This window comes from Eptatretus burgeri, chromosome 11 (genome assembly GCF_056783735.1).
Source record: "Eptatretus burgeri isolate ZD-2024b chromosome 11, Ebu_testis_v1, whole genome shotgun sequence".
Classification (NCBI taxonomy): domain Eukaryota; kingdom Metazoa; phylum Chordata; class Myxini; order Myxiniformes; family Myxinidae; genus Eptatretus; species Eptatretus burgeri.
Genome location: NC_140971.1, coordinates 16,954,618 through 16,968,919, shown reverse-complemented (window position 1 = coordinate 16,968,919; position 14,302 = coordinate 16,954,618). Strand labels below are relative to the sequence as shown.

The 14,302-nt window shown below is 45.6% G+C and overlaps 1 long non-coding RNA gene across 3 annotated transcripts in view; it reads right to left on the bottom strand.

Annotated features, from left to right (window-relative positions):
- Window positions 1-7,380, bottom strand: part of LOC147016579 (uncharacterized) — a 134,530-nt gene extending 127,150 nt beyond the window's left edge. For all 3 annotated transcript variants that reach the window (XR_015049102.1, XR_015049101.1, XR_015049103.1), the window contains exon 1: window positions 7,305-7,380. This is a non-coding gene — a long non-coding RNA (uncharacterized LOC147016579). The remainder of the gene's footprint in view (window positions 1-7,304) is intronic.
- Between the last annotated feature and the right edge of the window lie 6,922 nt (window positions 7,381-14,302).

Genomic DNA, 14,302 nt, shown 5'->3' with positions numbered 1-14,302 from the left:
TGGCATTGGTTCATTCAGTCAATTAGGTAGCCGCAGCGTAGTCCCCGCCAAGTTTCCCTATCAACTCCATTCATCTCACATATGCGGTAAACCGACATTGGGTGCAAGAATCCGACCAGAGGTGAGTGTTGTTGAAGGTGTCCGTGGCTTTTTTATAGACACGCCGAGTTTGGAGTTGTCTGCCAGTGCAGCCATCAATGTGTAAACATATGCATATATATATATATATATATATATATATATATATATATATATATATATATATATATATATATATATATATATATAATAGCATATACCCGTGCTCCGCACAGAGTTGAATGGGTGGCAAAAGGTGGATGATGCATAATAGTTGATGTTATGGGAAGCTGGGGAGGGTGTCATCAGGGATGTGATGCACTATGGTTACCTGTCCTTAGTTTTCTAAAGGACCTCCCTCAAGATGACATTTCGGGTGAGTGTCTTGTTGCTGAATAGTCCTTGTGAGGAATTATTGTCTACTTTGATAGATATATCAGAGTAACCTCTTGCACGTGAAAATGCAACATATAGTTGGCCATGGGAGAACACAGGGGCTGGGAGGTATATTCCGAGTTTGTCAAATGTTTGGCCCTGGGATTTGTTTATGGTCATTGAGTATGCGAGTCTGACTGGAAATTGCATCCTCTGCAGCGTGACTGGAAGGTTGGAGTCTGATGGGGCAAGGTTAAGATGATATAGGCCTAGCCCTAGACTGAACAGGAGCAGTGGAGGGTGACCGAGAATTAGAATGCAAATTTCAATGAACGGCACTTTTTGGCACACATCCGACGATCGAACACCGCTTGGACGCTTTAATTTGAAGATCACACATGCAAGACACAACACAGGTAACGATGGCGGTTGATATTGACAATTAATTTAATGAACGGCAGTTGTTTGGGTGCATCTGACAATCGAACACCTCTTTAATTTGAACAGTTAACACGCACACATTCAAGGTACAGAATCTATTGTCAGACACCGCGCTTTTGAAGAACAAAGAAAAGAAGAGAATCCAGGCAATGAAGGGATGACCTCATACCCATTCCCTGGTTCCCTCTACCTTCAGATTATAGCCTTTGATGTTATCTGGACGTAGGCCTATTGCAACTTATTTTTGGGTGTTTTTTATTATATACGTTGGATTTCAGACAAAAATTGACAGTCTAAGAGGGTGTGTTCAGTCCAGGAAGTACGTTGGATTTCAGACACAAATTGGCAGTCTAGGAGGGCGTATTCAGTCCAGGAAGTATGTTGGATTTCAGACACAAATTGACAGTCCAAGAGGGCGTATTCAGTACGGGAAGTACGTTGGATTTCAGACACAAATTGACAATCTAAGAGGGCGTGTTCAGTCCGGGAAGTACGTTGGATTTCAGACACAAATTGACAGTCTAAGAGGGCATCAGTATGGGAAGAACGTTGGATTTCAGACACAAATTGACAGTCTAAGAGGGAGTGTTCAGTACGGGAAGTACGTTGGATTTCAGACATAAATTGACAGTCTAAGAGAGCGTGTTCAGTGCGGGAAGTACGTTGGATTTCAGACACAAATTGACAGTCTAAGAGGGCGTGTTCAGTGCGGGAAGTATGTTGGATTTCAGATACAAATTGACAGTCTAAGAGGGCGTGTTCAGTACGGGAAGTACGTTGGATTTCAGACACAAATTGACAGTCTAAGAGGGCGTGTTCAGTGCGGGAAGTACGTTGGATTTCAGACACAAATTGACAGTCTCAGAGGGCGTGTTCAGTACGGGAAGTTCGTTGGATTTCAGACATAAATTGACAGTCTAAGAGAGCGTGTTCAGTGCGGGAAGTACGTTGGATTTCAGACACAAATTGACAGTCTAAGAGGGCGTGTTCAGTGCGGGAAGTATGTTGGATTTCAGATACAAATTGACAGTCTAAGAGGGCGTGTTCAGTACGGGAAGTACGTTGGATTTCAGACACAAATTGACAGTCTAAGAGGGCGTGTTCAGTACGGGAAGTACGTTGGATTTCAGACACAAATTGACAGTCTAAGAGGGCGTGTTCAGTCCGGGAAGTACGTTGGATTTCAGACACAAATTGACAGTCTAAGAGGGCGTGTTCAGTGCGGGAAGTACGTTGGATTTCAGACACAAATTGACAGTCTAAGAGGGCGTGTTCAGTCCGGGAAGTACGTTGGATTTCAGACACAAATTTCCAGTCTAAGAGGGGGTGTTCAGTACGGGAAGTACGTTGGATTTCAGACACAAATTGACAGTCTAAGAGGGCGTGTTCAGTACGGGAAGTACGTTGGATTTCAGACACAAATTGACATTCTAAGAGGGCGTGTTCAGTCCGGGATGTACGTTGGATTTCAGACACAAATTGACAGTCTAAGAGGGGGTGTTCAGTCCGGGAAGTACGTTGGATTTCAGACACAAATTGACAGTCTAAGAGGGCGTGTTCAGTGTGGGAAGTACGTTGGATTTCAGACACAAATTGACAGTCTAAGAGGGCGTGTTCAGTACGGGAAGTACGTTGGATTTCAGACAGAAATTGACAGTCTAAGAGGGCGTGTTCAGTCCAGGAAAGAGCCAATCGGGGTACATCATGTTGGCAGAGCTCTGGCGCTCATCGTTCCCCTCCTTCCACGCTAATTTTTAAAACATGACAACCATTGCTGATGTTCTTAGCTATACTATTTATTATAATAAATAGTATAGTATTTATTATAATAAATACTTCCCGTACTGAACGTAAAAACGTACTTCCCGTACTGAACACGCCCTCTTAGACTGTCAATTTGTGTCTGAATAAATAGTATATTATAATAAATAGATAATTATCAGTTGTGTTTATGTTCAGTGTTTGATGCAATGAGTTCTCCCTTACTCGAGTTCATATTTCTGGATGGATGGCAGCAGGGCCGGATTAAGGTCTTCGTAGGCCAAGGCCCTTGAGATTTCGTAGGCCAAATTCAAGTGACCAAAACGACGATTTTGAACATGAAATTTAATCGGAACAGACTACGGTAAATGGCGATTTGTCCAACTTTCAAATATACAAGTGCCTGTAAAATCCAATTCGGCATCGAAATTGAGAAACAAACGATACAGAAAACAAATTCGGAGGAATGTATGTATATTCAATTTCCACCCTGCTGAAACACCTTCTTTCGTGCCTTTTGGTTGGCAAACGACGCGATCACTTCATCAGCTCAGATTCAACATAGAGCAGAGCGAGCGTGGACACGCGCACCTGCCCCACGGTCGACCGAAGACCATTTTTCACGCGCTTTAGTGTGCTGAAGGAGCGTTCACCCTCGCAGCTAGGAGCAAACATCGAACAATATATTCGGAGGGCAACAAAAATATTGGGGAATGTCTGTGTCAAATTGTTGTGAATAATGTACTTGAGCATGTCCGATGCATCGATGAACTTGGAGTATTTCGAGCAAAGTTCTATTTCCTGAACTATGTCCATTTCAACGTCAGCAGGGTACACTGAAACTAGTTTCTCTGCTCTGCGAGAGAGTGTATCATGGTTGAGACTGTTGACCATGGGGATGAATCCAAACAGATCCGTGATTTTCTGATAGCTCTCTCTCTCTTCTCCGATGGATTTCTGTCAGAAGGCGATCGAGTATGGAGAAGTACGTCTCAACTCTGAACTTCTCCCTGCCAGATTTTGGGGTTTCTTCTTCCTCGTCATTTTCATCGAAGGCCTTCTTTCGCCTCTTGACCCGACGATTATGATCAGCGTAAATGATGGACTCAACCATCTTTTTGGCGCGGTCCTGAAATGCATCAAATCTTTCACCATTGCGAAGCGACTATGTATTCATAGAGGGCATCATAATGCTGCTTAACTGCTCCGACATCTATTCCAGGTTGTTGGAGACATCTGTTTACTCGATCAATGTTGCCAAGTATATCAGACCAGACTGCGCACATGATTGCTGTTTCGGTCAGTTCCATCTTCTCAGCCAATGCTTTGGCTTCCAGTCTCACTGACAGAGTGTCTTTGGGGCGCTCGGCTATCTTCATTAACGCCTTCTTTATGTCTTTGTAGCTTGCGGAAAACGCTTTACAAGCGTCCGCACGAGCTGACCACCTCGTATCAGACTCGGACAAACATTTGAGTTTGATGGCACGTTCATCGAGTGACTTATTTAAAATGGCCCATCTTTGGGGAGATGCTGACAAAGTTATACATGGCTTGAATAAGTCCAAAGTATTTGACGGCTTCCAAGCAACTCTCTGCAGCAGCGACTCCTACCAGATTCAAACTGTGCGCAGCACATGGTACCCACTGAGCCAATGGATTAATTTCACAGACTCTTGCTTGTACACCTGAATAGTCACTGGACATGTTGCTTGCATTGTCGTATGACTGCCCTCGACAATCCATGAGATCAATCCCAGTGGCTTCCAGTACCTCTTGCAATTTTCCAAACATATATTCACCATCGTGATGCTCAATGATGACGTACTGTAGAAACCTTTCGACGGCGCTACCATCTTGCATCACATATCGAAATATTACTGTCAACTGATCGATATGCGAAACGTCTGGCGTCGAATCGATGGAAACACCATAATATTTAGCATCTTTTATCTCTCGCACGATGGTAGATTTCACTTTTTCGGCCAGTAGTAGGATAAACTCGTCGCATATTGTTGATGACGGGTACGATACACTTCCCTTTCCCTTGTTCCCATACACTTCAAGATGCTGGGCGAGAAATGGATCGAATTTTGAGACTAGTTCAAGACAACCAAGATAGTTTTCATTGTTAGCACAACCCAGCTGCTCAGTCGTGCCCCAGAACGGAAGCCCTCTTTCGGCGAGGAACGATATTACAGCGACAATTCGCTTCAGGACATTAGTCCAATAAGCTTCCTCGTGGAGGTACCTCTGTTCAAATGATGTGTGAATCCTGTCTGTCACCTTCATTTCGAGCGACTTTTTGATTGCGAGAATATGGGCAGTCCCACGCTCGTACGATGCTAGACGTGCAGAGGCATTCTTCCAATAATTGAATCCGATTCGAAAATTACTGTGATGGCTTTCGTGATCATCGCCGTCGGAACATAGGAGTTTGTACACGCAGCAGTAAAGTTTACCGTTTGATGGATAAAACAGCATCCAGTCCCTGTTCACCATTTCCCCGTTTGTGAGTTTCCGCTGAAAGTGTTCGTGCCGAAAATACCGTGTTTTATCTGGATACACTCGGGCCGTATACGAAAAATCTGCGTTCCTATCTTGGCAGGGAGGATTCTGGATGAAATTATCCACGAGTTCTGCAGAAAGAGTCCATTCAGCAGGATCAGGATTGAAACTACGAGCCGTAGCACTGGCTGCAGTTGTTCCAATGCTTCTCTCGTTGCTTGATGCGATGGTATTGGTATTGTTACGGCTGTGGAAATTCGCAGAGCACCATATAGGTCCTTAGATCAATTATGTCGATAAGTGTGTATTCAGATAGATTTCCCCATCGATGTCCAAGAGATTTATTCGTGTAACCGGGCTGTGAATCTTTGAGTTAGCCGTTTTTCTTTTACCATTGTTATTTTGGATCAACCGCCATTACTACCACCACAAAGCGCCACCAACCACAACAACCATGATCACCACAACCACCTTCTCATCAACCGCCAACATCCCCACAGACAACGAACAGCCGCCTTCACAACAACCACCTTAACCACCACCGCCCAACCACACCACCCTCACCACCACCACAAATGCCAGCCACACCACCATCAAGACCACCACAAAACGCCAGCCACGCCACCATAACGCCAACCACACCACCACCGCATTTCCACCTCAGCACGGTTCAGAGAGGCCTGGCATTCATTGGGGGAGAACGGACGACGGCCTCACCCCTCCCCCCAACGACAAACATGTGCAGAAAAGACGAAAGCTATGAAGACATAAAAGAAAGGCCCCGATTCGTTGAGGAAAACGCCCTGCTTCTGGAAGAGGGGGGCGAAAGGGAGGGGCGAGGCGCCGTGAAGATAAAAGGGCGTGCTGAACGCAAGGTCGCGGTCGGCTGCTGGAGGTTGTGAGGTGTGTGGAGGAGAGGAGAGAGTGTCGTGTTGGAGTTGTGGGCAGTGTGTGGAGCCACGGTAGGGAGCTGGAGAGAGAGGAGCGCAGCGGAGCCAAGGCGCGCCGCCTGCCGTACCGTGCCTTACCGTGGGTCATTGGAGAGGGGACGTCGAGGGTCGCCCTAGCAAGTCACCACGAGGGTGAACGTAGCCAGCCCGGTCTCTCGGAGCCTTTGCGGTCTACACGGCTCCGTGTTTATAAAGACCCCAAGAGGTCCAATCTATCCCTAGTCTGTCGTGGGGTTTTTCCTTTGTTTCTTTTGCGTGAATGTTGTGGCGCCATGTCCGTAAGTAGAACTGTCGATAAGTGACTGTACATAATAAATAGACGGTGGTTGCTCTTTGACTTGCTGGCGTCTTGTCCCTGCCCCCACTCATTGCATGATTGAATACGTGCATTGTTTGCATGCATGACCGCATAACCGCATCTTTGACCGTATACGTGCATGTTTAGTCGTGAAATAAATGTGCTTGTTTAAATGTCACCCCTTCGTTGTGTCCTTTCCCTTGATTGAACTGCCATATTGCACTCGGAATATAGTTGGTTGTTAAATAGCCGATAATAGAATCGGGTCCAACAGGGCCTCGAGATAACACCCCGCTCGGTTATCCCAAAACGGCGCGAGCTGCTTAAGCGGCTCGTTTCCAAGCGGGCCTCGTTGAGGTACAATCTCTCGGTAATCTACCCGCGCGATTAATTAGGTAAATCGAAGATTTGGCGATCGGACCCTGTAGGGCGCGGGTAGAGTACGGACAAGGTTGTGGTGTGGTTGAAAACACACCCGTGGCTGGTTTTCGGCGTTGATCCGGAAAGCCGCGACTGGATTGTCCGTTCGATGGGCGAAGCGGCCGCGATTGGTTAAATCTGGTCGTTCGCACGCCGACGGGCGGGAATCCACAACAGTGTCATCAGCTTTCGAAATGTGAGGCAGTGCGAGATTACTTGATCCCTCGACATTGACATCAGAAGACTCTGCATGCGCACATTCCATAAACTCATCTCGACTCTGGTGAGGTGAAAAAAAATTCAACATGGATCCAGACAGACTTTTTGTTTCTGTTTCACGCCTCTTCTTTTTGTCGCGTTTGCAAGTTCCCCACTTTCGTGGTGCCGAATATATCCGTCGGCCATAGTCAAGAATAAAAAACGACAAATTAAAGCAAAACGAAGAACTGCAAGCGTCAGGATGCTCGATAACTCACAGGAAGGTAAGAGGAGGCCAGTGTGTTCATACTCAGCGTGAACGTTACTCCACCAATCAGCCAGACGATAGCGGCGACGCCTGTGATTGGCTGATTGTGATGTGATGTGATCACGTGGTTCCCACACTCGCTGTCGACGATCACTGTCTGGCAGCGTGCCAGCCGCCTTCCCTCACGGTGTGTACAGCCTTCCCTCACGGTGTGTACAGCCTTCCCTCACGGTATGTTCAGCCTTCCCTCACGGTGTGTTCAGCCTTCCCTCACGGTGTGTACAGCCTTCCCTCACGGTGTGTACAGCCTTCCCTCACGGTATGTTCAGCCTTCCCTCACGGTGTGTTCAGCCTTCCCTCACGGTGTGTACAGCCTTCCCTCACGGTGTGTTCAGCCTTCCCACACGGTGTGTACAGCCTTCCCTCACGGTGTGTACAGCCTTCCCTCACGGTGTGTTCAGCCTTCCCACACGGTGTGTACAGCCTTCCCTCACGGTGTGTACAGCCTTCCCTCACGGTGTGTTCAGCCTTCCCACACGGTGTGTTCAGCCTTCCCTCACGGTGTGTTCAGCCTTCCCTCACGGTATGTTCAGCCTTCCCTCACGGTATGTTCAGCCTTCCCTCACGGTATGTTCAGCCTTCCCTCACGGTATGTTCAGCCTTCCCTCACGGTATGTTCAGCCTTCCCTCACGGTGTGTACAGCCTTCCCTCACGGTGTGTACAGCCTTCCCTCACGGTGTGTACAGCCTTCCCTCACGGTGTGTACAGCCTTCCCTCACGGTGTGTTCAGCCTTCCCTCACGGTGTGTTCAGCCTTCCCTCACGGTGTGTTCAGCCTTCCCTCACGGTGTGTTCAGCCTTCCCTCACGGTGTGTACAGCCTTCCCTCACGGTGTGTACAGCCTTCCCTCACGGTGTGTACAGCCTTCCCTCACGGTATGTTCAGCCTTCCCTCACGGTGTGTACAGCCTTCCCTCACGGTGTGTACAGCCTTCCCTCACGGTATGTTCAGCCTTCCCTCACGGTGTGTTCAGCCTTCCCTCACGGTGTGTTCAGCCTTCCCTCACGGTGTGTACAGCCTTCCCTCACGGTGTGTTCAGCCTTCCCTCACGGTGTGTACAGCCTTCCCTCACGGTGTGTTCAGCCTTCCCTCACGGTGTGTACAGCCTTCCCTCACGGTATGTACAGCCTTCCCTCACGGTATGTTCAGCCTTCCCTCACGGTGTGTACAGCCTTCCCTCACGGTGTGTTCAGCCTTCCCTCACGGTGTGTTCAGCCTTCCCTCACGGTGTGTTCAGCCTTCCCTCACGGTGTGTTCAGCCTTCCCTCACGGTGTGTTCAGCCTTCCCTCACGGTGTGTTCAGCCTTCCCTCACGGTGTGTTCAGCCTTCCCTCATGGTGTGTACAGCCTTCCTGCACATGTCGAGTCACATTATTAAGACTGAAAAAAAAAAAAAAAACGTCGTCGGAAATTTTCGTAGGCCAAGGCCCGGGCCTCACGGGCCTAGTGGTTAATCCGGCCCTGGATGGCAGCACTTTATGGGACAGCAGTTCAGCGATGGCGACCGAACGGGAATAAATGCGGCCGTCGATGGGTTGAAAATCTTGTTGAAGCCACGTTATCATCCAATTACAGCTTAGAAATTTAGTGCATCGTCTTCGTCACATGAAGAAACCCCAGTACTGTATATGGGAAATGATCACATTCCTTTCGGAGGAGGAGGAAATGAGCACATTCCTGCCAGCGGTTTCGGAGGAGAAACGTCAAAATACGCGCAGACGTTAACAGAAATAATATATACTCGCTGATTACACCCGGCGTTGCCCGGGTTATTTTTGAATGAATTTAATCTTCTTTACATCTGTGTGACACGAGCCCAGTATCACTATTGGGCCTGAGGGGGTTGGTGAGGGGGAAACAAAGAACACCTCTGTATTTCTAATATATAATTTGAAGTTTTTGTTACTTACGAAATCTAAAGATTTCGTAAGTATATTGATGACTTCCGTTTCTGTTTGTTTGTTTGTTTTTGTGTTTGTTTGTGTGTTTGTTACTTACGAAATCTAAAGATTTCGTAAGTATATTGATGCCTTCCGTTTCTGTTTGTTTGTTTGTTTGTTTGTTTGTTTGTTTGTTTGTTTGAAGGCACAATAACTCGAGAACGGAAGAAGCTACCAATGTCAAATTGCACCACGTGATTCAGGAGGCTGATGGCTAGTGCTGATTAGATTTTGGTCAAAATCGGTCAAAGGTCAAGGTCACAGTGAGGTCAAACATCCAAAAAATGATAACTCGAGAATGGAAGAAGCTTCCAATGTCAAATTACACCATGTGATTCAGGAGGGTGATGGCTAGTGCTGATTAGATTTTGGTCAAAATCGGTCAAAGGTCAAGGTCACAGTGAGGTCGAATATTCGATTTTTGATGGTTTGGTACAGAGAACTCAAGAACGGAAGAAGCTACCAATGTCAAATTACACCACGTGATTCAGGAGCGTGGTGGCTATGCTGATTAGATTTTGGTCAAAATCGGTCAAAGGTCAAGGTCACAGTGAGGTCAAACATCCAAAACATTCGATTTTTGATGGTTTGGTACAGAATCATCGTAGAAACTTCTGCTTTGCGTCGCTACCTTCTCTGGAGACAGCTTTGATTAGACATGGTCAGAGGTCAAGTTGACGATTTCGTAAGTACCAGTCTATGACTGCTTGTTTGTTTGGCTGCACGCGCTAATCTCCTGGACGGTGAAAGATAGGAGGAAACCTCTGAAACAAAAAATGTCGGGTCGGGCCCTGGTATGGGAAGGTTTTTGGCTCGGCCCCTCAGCCTCAGACGTTTGTTTATATTTCATGGGATTTTACGGACGCCGCGACAATCGTAATCAATTTCAACAGTGGGCCCGTTCTGGCATTGTCGTTAGGGTTAGCCTAACAAATACAATGTTTCTTGTCACATTTTTGTGTCAAATTCACCTTCTGAGGTAGTCAGCATGTGCAGAAGAGGGTTTTACATTGCAGACGCTGTTTTCTCAGAGTGGCATTACACCTCTCCACGGTGACGGTCTGTCGATGATAGACGTAATGACGTCAGCAAATGACCGATGATGTCATGACGGAATTACGCCTCTCAGCGGTGACGTCACACGTCGCCATGCAAACTAATGTAAAAATTAGAAATGCTGCTGTTCATGCTGTTCATTAGACCACAGAGCACCCGCATGCCGAAAATGGCAACAATCCGTCCGGCAGTTTTGGAGGAGATACGTCAAATTACATGCAGACGTTAACAGAAATAATATATACTAGCATATACCCGTGCTCCGCACGGAGTTGAATGGGTGGCAAAAGGTGGATGACGCATAATAGTTGATGTTATTCGAAGCTGTGGAGGGTGTCATTCGGGATGTGATGTGCTATGGTTACCTGCCCTTAGTTTTCTAAAGGACCTCCCTGTAGATGACATTTTGGGTGAGTGTGTTGTTGCTGAATAGTCATTGTGAGGAATTATTGTCCACTTTGATAGATATATATGGGAGTAACCTCTTGCACGTGAAAATGCAACATATAGTTGGCCATGGGAGAACACAGGGGCTGGGAGGTATATTCCGAGTTTGTCAAATGTTTGGCCCTGGGATTTGTTTATGGTCATCGAGTATGAGAGTCTGACTGGAAATTGCATCCTCTGCAGTGTGACTGGAAGGTTGACGTCTGATGGGGCAAGTTTAACATGATATAGGCCTAGCCCTAGACTGAACAGGAGCAGTGGAGGGTGACCGAGAATCAGAATGCAAATTTCAAAGAACGGCACTTTTTGGCGCACATCCGACGATCGAACAACGCTTGGACGCTTTAATTTGAAGACCACACACGCAAGACACAACACAGGTAACGATGGTGGTTGATATTAAGAATTAATGTAATGAACGGCAGTTGTTTGGGTGCATCTGACAATCGAACACCTCTTTAATTTGAACAGTTAACACGCACGCATTCAAGGTACAGAATCTATTGTCGGACACCGCGCTTTTGAAGAACAAAGAGAAGAAGAGAATCCGGGCAATGAAGGGATGACCTCATACCCGTTCCCTGGTTCTCCCTACCTTCAGATTATAGCCTTTGATGTTATCTGGACGTAGGCCTATTGCAACTTATTTTCGGGTGTTTTTTAATATGTACGTTGGATTTCAGATACAAATTGACAGTCTAAGAGGGCGTGTTCAGTACGGGAAGTACGTTGGATTTCAGACACAAATTGACAGTCTAAGAGGGTGTGTTCAGTACGGGAAGTACGTTAGATTTCAGACACAAATTGACAGTGTAAACGGGCGTGTTCAGTACGGGAAGGTGCCAATCGGGGTTCATCATGTTGGCAGAGCTCTGGTGATCATCGTACCCCTCCTTCCACGCTGATTTTTAAAACATGACAACCATTGCTGATGTTCTGAGCTATACTATTTATTATCAGTTGTGTTTATGTTCAGTGTTTGATGCAATGAGTACTCCCTTACTCGAGTTCATATTTTTTTGGATAGATGGCAGCACTTACCGGACAGCAGTTCAGCGATGGCGACCGAATGGGAATAAATGCGGCCGTCGATGGGTTGAAAATCTTGTTGAAGCCACGTTGTCATTCAATTCCAGCTTAGAAATTTAGCGCATCATCTTCGTCACATTAAGAAACCCCAGTACTGTATATGGGAAATGAGCACATTCCTGCCGGCGGTTTCGGAGGAGAAACGTCAAATTGCGTACAGACGTTAACAGAAATAATAATTTTTTAAAAATAAATCTTTACTTTAAATACACTGTTTCTTGTGACATTTTTTGTGTCAAATTCGCCTTCTGAGGTAGTCAGCATGAGCAGAAGAGGGTTTTACATTGCAGACGCTGTTTTCGAGGAGTGGCATAATGTCTCTCGGCAGTGACGGTCTGTCGATGACAGACGTAATGACGTCAGCGAATGACCGATGATGTCATGATGGAATTACGCCTCTCAGCGGTGACATCACACGTCGCCATGCAAACGAATGTAAAAATTAGAAAATCGCCCAAAATTCCCAAACCTGTCCGTCTGGCGCAATCTCTCATAGCCCATGCTGTTCATTAGACCACAGACCACCCGCATGCCGAAAGTCGTGACAATCCGTCCGCCAGTTTTGGAGGAGATACGTCAAATTATGCGCAGACATTAACAGAAATAATATATATATACAGCTCTGGAAAAAAAATAAGAGACCACTCCAAAAAAAATTTAAATCAGCATCTCTACATGTATGGCAGCCATTCCATTCCAGTGTCTGTTGAATTCCAACACAGGCACACCTCATTCTACTTAGTGAGGTACTGATTAGGTGATCACCTGAACCGAATCTTATTTAACAAGGAAAAGTATAAATTCCACTGCTATGGTCATCACTATCCTCTTGCAATAGGACCAGCTGGATGGCAAAAACAGTGCTTGTCGTACCTAAAAAGTAATTGGAATCAAAAAAATAACTATTGACCATGTCAAAAGAGTTGAAAAGAAAAGTTTTGAGTGAGGAAAAGAAGGGTTCAATTCTCCCTTTACAGAGGGATACAGTGAGCGTCGTGTTGCTTCCATCCTTAACATTTCAAAGACGGCGGTTCATAAGAACAAGGTCAAGCAGCAGACATTGGGGACAACAAAGCTACAGACTGGCAGAGGGCGAAAAAGACTTTCCACTGACCGGGATGACCGCCAACTCATTCGAATGTCACTCAACAACCATAGGATGACATCAAGTGACCTAGAAAAATAATGGAAAACGGCAGCTGGGGTGAAGTGCACGGCGAGGACGATTCGAAACAGGCTCCTCGGGGCAGGGCTGAAGTCGTGCAAAGCTAGAAAAAAGCCCTTCATCAATGAGAAGCAAAGAAGAGCCAGGCTGAGGTTTGCAAAAGACCATAAGGATTGGACCGTAGAGTACTGGAGGAAGGTCATCTTCTCTGATGAGTCCAATTTTCAGCTTTGCCCAACACCTGATCATCGATGGTGAGACGGAGACCTGGAGAGGCCTACAAGCCACAGTGTCTCGCACCCACTGTGAAATTTGGTGGAGAATCGGTGATGATCTGGGGGTGCTTCAGCAAGGCTGGAATCAGGCAGATTTGTCTTTGTGAAGGACTCATGAATCAAGCCACGTACAAGGTTGTCCTGGAAGAACACTTGCTTCCTTCTGCTCTGACAATGTTCCCCAACTCTGAGGATTGGTTTTTCCAGCAGGACATTGCTCCATGCCACACAGCCAGGTCAATCAAGGTGTGGATGGAGGACCATCAGATCTCAGAGGACCATCAGATTCAATCTCCAGACCTGAACCCCATTGAAAACCTCTGGAATGTGATCAAGAAGACGATGGATGGTCACAAGCCATCAAACAAAGCCGAGCTGCTTGAATTTTTGCGCCAGGAGTGGCATAAAGTCAAACAACAGCAATGTGAAAGACTGGTGGAGAGCATGCCAAGACGCATGAAAGCTGTGATTGAAAGTCAGGGTTATTCCACAAAATATTGATTTCTGAACTCTTCCTGAGTGAAAACATTAGTATTGTGTTGTTTAAAAATGAACATGAACTTGTTTTGTTTGTATTATTTGAGGTCTGAAGACACTGAATCTTTGTTGTTATTTTGACCAGTTGTCATTTTCTGCAAATAAATGCTCTAAATGACAATATTTTTATTCGGAATTTGGGAGAAATGTTGTCAGTAGTTTATCGAATAAAACAAAAATGTTCATTTTACTCAAACACATACCTATAAATAGTAAAACTAGTAAAACTGATAATTTTGCAGTGGTCTCTTAATTTTTTCCAGATATATATATATATATATATATATATATATATATATATATATATATACTTGCATATATATATATATATATATATATATATATATATATATACATATATATATTTATATATATATATATATATATATATATATATATATATACTTGCATATATATATATATACTTGCATATACATAT